This window comes from Thunnus albacares, chromosome 15 (genome assembly GCF_914725855.1).
Source record: "Thunnus albacares chromosome 15, fThuAlb1.1, whole genome shotgun sequence".
Classification (NCBI taxonomy): Eukaryota; Metazoa; Chordata; class Actinopteri; order Scombriformes; family Scombridae; genus Thunnus; species Thunnus albacares.
This window is the reverse complement of record NC_058120.1, coordinates 2,756,687-2,763,491: the sequence shown is the minus strand read 5'-3', so window position 1 is coordinate 2,763,491 and position 6,805 is coordinate 2,756,687. Positions and strand designations below refer to the sequence as shown.

The 6,805-nt window shown below is 37.9% G+C and overlaps 1 long non-coding RNA gene across 1 annotated transcript; it reads right to left on the bottom strand.

The window, feature by feature from the left end:
* Nucleotides 1-782: 782 nt before the first annotated feature.
* Nucleotides 783-6,509, bottom strand: LOC122998478. Its single transcript, XR_006407431.1, has 5 exons — nt 5,788-6,509; nt 5,347-5,448; nt 5,180-5,230; nt 4,861-4,911; nt 783-1,163 (listed from the first exon to the last, which is right to left on the bottom strand). It is a non-coding gene; the product is annotated as an uncharacterized LOC122998478 (long non-coding RNA).
* Nucleotides 6,510-6,805: the final 296 nt, after the last annotated feature.

Genomic DNA, 6,805 nt, shown 5'->3' with positions numbered 1-6,805 from the left:
TGCTTTCTTCAAACAATTCAGGAAATTGACACATTATAAGCGAAAGGATTGCCCACTAATATTTTTATAAGCCAGAAATGGCCATGTATAAAAAGGCATTGCCTCTATTCTGTGCAGAGAATGAATAATACATAAATTGTTCTTTCTGGTTTGCAAAAACAATCATTTGGGTTGAGGTATTCAGAGTAGCACAGTATCATATAACTAAGCATAATTTATGAATGGTCCTGTGTAATAAATAGCATGACATAATGATGTCATGCCATTTGGGTTGCTCCACCACATTTTGATAGCTGCGAAAATATAATTACAACATTAGTTGCACTGCAGCACACATTTTACAGGTATTACGATTATTGTGCCAGCCCACCATATTACGACCAGAATCTCACAAATGAAACAAACTAGGGTAAGGAAAACTTGACTAAGGCAGTAATCAACAATGCCCAATATTTTTTGTACACTCTTTGCCTCCTAGGAAGAACTTAGTAGGGTTGTATTAACTAGGAACAACCAGAGTCTGTCAAGTCCACAACTCATGATCACCTCATGGACGTCCTCCATATTGCATGCAGTCCCTCAAATATATGGAGGCAGAGATCACATGGTGGATTCAATTATTTAAACAATCAGCATACACCACTGCATATGTTTTCATTTTAATTGCAATTTAATCTAACTTGTTACAGCAGGGAAACTTTAATAGTTACCTATCTATAGAGTTATGGAATGTTCATTTCAAGCCAATTTTAAGTCAATTTTATTTATATAGCACCAAATCACAATAGAATTTTTCTCAAGGCACTTTTCACAAAGAGCAGGTTAGTTTACAGAGACCCAACATTCTCACATGAGCAAGCAACAGTGGCAAGGGAAAACTCCCCTTTTAATGGGAAGAAACCTCAATCAGAACCGGGCTCTAGGTGGGCAGTCATCTGCCTTGTCCAGTTGGTTTGAGAGGGCAAGAGGGGGGAGAGAGACACAGAGAAGCACAGCAACAGCAATAATAACAATAACAACAATAATAATAATAGAAATATGACTAATAAAAATAATAGCAGGTGTGAGCATCAAGCAGGACCACAGCAGCAGGTGGTCTGCAACCACAAATTACGGAAGTCTGTGATCCTAACCAGACGGTCCAAACCATGATCCACAGAAATCTGCAAGACGAGAAAGCACAAACACTCACAAAAAAAGTTAGTGACATGCATAAATGGTAAATGAATGCATACAGATGGAGAGGGGAAGGAGGAGAAAGGAGCTCAGTGCATTATGGGTAGTCCCCCAGCAGTATAGACCTACAGCAGCATAAATAGGGGCTGGTCCAAGGAATTGCAATAATCCAGCCCAGAAGTAACAAATACATAGACTAGTTTATCTACATCTTTTTGAGAATGTGCCTGATTTTTGTAATGTTACATAGGTAAAAAAAAGGCAGTCCTTGAAATTTGTTTTATGTGGGAGTTAAAGGACATATCCTGATCAAAGATAACTCCCAGATTCCTTAGAGTAGCTGTATCATTAGATAATGTGTTTCTAAGGTGTTTAGGGCCAAGCACAATAACTTCAGTTTTGTCTGAGTGTAGCAGCAGAAATTTCAGGTCATCCAGGTCTTTATGTCCTTAAGGCATGCTTGGAGTTTAGTTAACTGATTGGTTTCATCTGCCTTCATTGATTCATTGAAATATAATTGGGTATCATCTACATAACAATTACATTATATGGAGTGTTTCCTAATAATATACCTAAAGGGAGCATATATAAGGTTAATAGTATTGGTCCAAGCACAGAACCTTGTGGAACTCCGTGTCTTTTGCATACGTTGGAGGATTCATCGTTAACATATACAAACTAAAACCGATCTGAGAAATAGGACTTAAACCAGCTTAATGCAGTTCCTTTAATGCCAATTAAATGTTCCAGTCTCTGTAATAGGATGTGATGGTCCATGGTGACAAATGCAGCACTAAGATCTAACAAGACAAGTACAGATAGAAGTCCTTTGTCCAATGCAATTAGGAGGTCATTTGTTACTTTCACTAGTGCTGTCTCTGTGCTATGATGTGCTCTAAATCCTAACTGAAAATCCTAAAATAAACTATTGTTATGCAGAAAGTCACACAAATGATAGGCAACTGCTTTCTCAGGGATCTTAGAGAGAAGGGAAGGTTAGATATAGGTCTATATTTGGCCAAAATGCCTGAATCAGGAGTGGGCTTTTTAAGAAAAGGTTTAATTACAGCGACTTTAAAGGACTGTGGTACATAGCCTGTTACTAAAGACAGATTGATTATATCTAGTAAAGAAGTACCAACTAAGGGTAAGACTTCCTTACGCAGCCTAGTTGGGATGGGGTGTGAGAGACAGGTTGACGGTTTAGATTAAGAAATCATTGAAGTTAGTTCAGGAAGGTCAATTGGAGAAAAACAGTATAAATATATATCAGGTTTTACAGCTGTGTCTAAGGTTACTGTGTTTGGGGATAAGTCCCTGATAAACAAAATGATGAATTTTGTCTCTAATTGTTAGAATTTTATCATTAAAGAAGCTCATGAAGTCATTACTACTGAGAGCTATAGGAATACATGGATCAATAGAGTTATGACTCTGTCAGCCTGGCCAGAGTGCTGAAAAGAAACCTAGGGCTGTTTTTAATCTCCTCTATTAATGATGAGTACTTACTGTGAATACTTCAGCCAACAGCTTGGCATGGTTGACAATGCCAAGTTGTCTTTTGGTAAATAACAATAACAGCACCTGAATAGATTACGTAAAATAGTGCTTGCAATGTGAAATTAAAAAAGAATACATAGATAGTAGCAAGATTGGACTATTATGTGACATGTACTTGTTTTGTTATAAACAAAAAATCCTGTGAAGGTATTCTGAGACTGAAGTGCTGAAATGACTGTTTCTGAAGTTAGCTTGAGTAAGAAAATTACTGAAATATTGCTGTTGATAATGAAAGTTTTATTTGCTTATGTAATGTTTTCAAACTATTAAAACAAACAGACAGATAATGAGATACCCGTTATTACAAATATTAAAAAATATATAATTAAGCAGTCTTAGTATATTTGCAACAGCAAAATGGAATTTATTTTGGCATCCCTCTGTGCAGCTCTATGTCTACATGTTATAGAGTGAAACTGATGTAAAGTGGTGTTTTGTTAAGTAGAGCAGTGGGGCTGGTTGTTCTGTGTGTCTGTTATGGAGGTTAGATGAATAGCAAATGCTTTCAAGTTTCAACAAACACAAGTTGTACATTTATCAAATAGAACACAGACAATTAGGTTCCTCCATTTTTCTCTCATATCCCAAATTACCCTAGACATTACCACATGTGATTCATTTAATAACCATAACAGTATGTTGTCTGAAATAATTCATTTAGACTCGGGTTATTGGCAAAGAATGGTGTTCATCCCTCCTGAAGAGTTCTAGAGACTTGTAGAATCATTGCCAAGGCTGAGGAACTTCATTCTTCAAAAATATATTCCCTCATTTGGTGTTTTGATGATGGTGGTGGAGAGTGCTGTCTAGCACATTGGTCCAAAATCTCCCATAGGTGTTCAGTTGGGTTGAGATCTGGTGGCCGTGAAGGCCATAGCATATGATTCACATCATTTTCATACTCATCAAACCATTCAGTGACCCCTTGCACCCTATGAATGGGGGCATTATCATCCTGGAAGAGACCACTCCCATCAGGATGGAAATGTTTCATCATAGGATAAAGGTGATCACTCAGAACAACTTAGTATTGATTTGCCGTGACCCTTCCCTCTAAGGAGACAAGTGGACCCAAACCATGCCAGCAAAATGCCCCCCAAAGCATAACAGAGCCACCAGATACCCTCACTGTAGGGGTCAAGCATTCAGACCTGTACCAGTTTTTCCTTTAATTAGTCACCTGTCTGTAGATATTTAGCACAAATAATGTTTACCATGTTCACTGTTTCAGTTTTGTGAGTTAGCTTGCTATCATTTGCCAATTAGCGTCAAACACAAAGTACGGCTGAAATTGATGGGAATGTAATTTGGTTTATATACCTACCCCAGCCTCAGCCTGTTAACCCTGCTGCCATCTGGCAAGAGATACAGAAGTATCCGCTGTCATACCACCAGACTACAGAGCAGCTTCTTTCCTCAGGCTGTGAGACTCCTCAATTCATCCTCTGCACTACAACATAAAAAATAGTTTTGTTTTTGTGACTTTTTGTTGGTCTATTTGTGTGGTTTCTGTTTTGTGAGTGGCGTAGACTACAGACTTCATTTCGTTGTGCAATCTTGTGTTGTAAAACGATAATAAAAAAGATCTTGAATCTTGAATGCCTGCACAATACTAAATGTCCTGGTAATCCATCCAATAGTTGTTGAGACATTTAATTCACCAAAGTCAGTAGGATTCCTCCTCTTTGGACCGTTATTGTCTGTTCAAAGTCTTGTGCCATTCCGTCTAATGGTATGAGATATTTTACTCTATAACTAAAAATCTTGACCTGCAGGTGGCACTAGCTGAAAAACCAGGGCATCACCAAAGTCCTTAGAATTCATCCCCTGGGGACCATGGTTATCTGTACCAAACTTTCATGGCAACCCATCCAATAGGTGTCAAGATATTTCACTCTGGACCAAAGTGGTGGACCAACTGCTTTTAGCCATTTAGCTGCTATCATGGCTAAAATGTAAACTTATACATGCTGAAAAGCAAAACAGGCATTACAAAAATAAATAAAAAATTACATTTCAGTAATTTTGCCTATCAAAGTCGACAAGCTCTCTAATGAGAGCTGTCATGAGGGGATTCAGGCTGTTGCTTTTTATTTGGACCCTCTCCCCAGATTTCCAGCGGACCTGTGATGTTGATTGGAATTTGGAGCGTCAGGGTTGATTCTCAGAATGAACCTGCAGGCACAAGAAAAAATACATTATTTCTCAAACAAGTGTTTCTCCAACTGTCATATCTTGGTGCTGTATGCACTTTAATGTTAATAAAGGTGTCATGTACAATACATATACACATCTGAATTCACCTACAGGGAAGGTACATAATTAGATGATAATCAATCACATTCAAATCACTGAAGCTCCATCCATTATGACAGAATATATTTTGGGATACCTAATGCTGCAACCCTCATTTGCATAAAATGTAAGCATTTAAATTTTCCACCTGGTGCTTACGCTGGGTGAGAGGCATGGTACACCTGGATGGGTCGCCAGTCTATACATATAAAATAAATACATATATTATAAAAAACATTCCTTGACTCACTAATAAACCTAACATACATGTCTTTGGACTGTGGGAGGAAAGCATAGCAATGGGAGGAAACTTACAGAAAAACCTTAGCTGGCCAGCAGATGCATACCCAGGACGCTCTTACCTTGAGGCAACAATGCTTACCACTGAGCTGCCCTTTTTCAGCCTATTCAGGTTGGCTATAACAACAATACCACAGTACATTATCCCCCGGATACACCTCACATCCCTCATCTACTACATTGTCGGTTAATATATATTATATTTGATCAATCAAATTGTAGTGGTTTGACTGACAACGGTAATATTTTTTAGTTAAATGCCAGTCAACCCTACAAAGGACATACGACTTGCAGTACATGGCCCCGTAACAGTCACTAACAACCAAATATTTTCAAAGGCACCAGCAGACAACAAGAAACACAAACACCCAAGAATTTGAAGTCCATCACAGTGTATTATACAGTCAGTGCTCAATACAGAATCCACATTTCAATTATCAGTAAATGAGTCCTTACCTCAACAAAAAAACTCCTTTTCGGGATCCCCAGAAAGCAAACAAAAATACTCAGAGTCAATAGCACCCTTGCTCAATGAAAATAATCCCAGGTGACGCCTCTTGCATCTAATAGACAAGCTTAGTGCTTTTCTGACAACTCCAGAGTACCTCCCATATTCCGGAACAGTACACTGCTGTCGGCTCCAGGCCACTTTGATGGTGCATCCACAGAGTAGAGGATGACAGTTGCTGCTTTCAACTACATAAACACTTACGTATGTAATGTAATTCCCTACACTACAATGCTAACAAATTATGTAACTGCGAAAAAATATGTAGGCAATTAAACGCTCACTGGGATGGAATATCTACCTCTAATAAGTTTCAAGGCCATGTGAACTGATTCTCAGACCATACTGAAACAAACTAAAACTAATGGCTAAGTGGAAGGTATGAAATCAAGTTGGGATATAAATTATGAATATAAATTATGCAGAATTTGTAGTTATGGACTTCAACATAAAATAAAGACCACTAGTCATTTAAATATTATTTTGACAAGAGACAAGTCACACTGTCATATGACAATTGGAGTTATCTTGCTTTTGAATTACTTTATGATGTACAAACCCCTTTTTAGTGTTATTATAGCCTATGGTCATCCTATGCGTAAAAACTACCATAACAGGACGTATGACTAACTGATGGGTGACAATGAAGTGAGAGAGCTTAAAGGTGATGTTGTACTGACTACATTATACTAAAATGTGTTTATAGTTTTTAATTAAATAAAAAACATTTATGATATTAGTTAGCAAAACCTGCTATATTAATCATGTCACATTGCTAACCCTTTCCTCTATTTTAAGCTACAATCCGCTCTGTTTAGCTGCCTGGTGAGATTACGCTAGGTGGACAGTGCAGCAGCCTGTGGTGAACAGCCTGGTAGGATTGGCTTTTGCCAAAATAAATAACACAGACATTGCTGGATGATTGTCTGAAAGCATCTTAACTCTTAACTCTGCTGAGTATCAGCC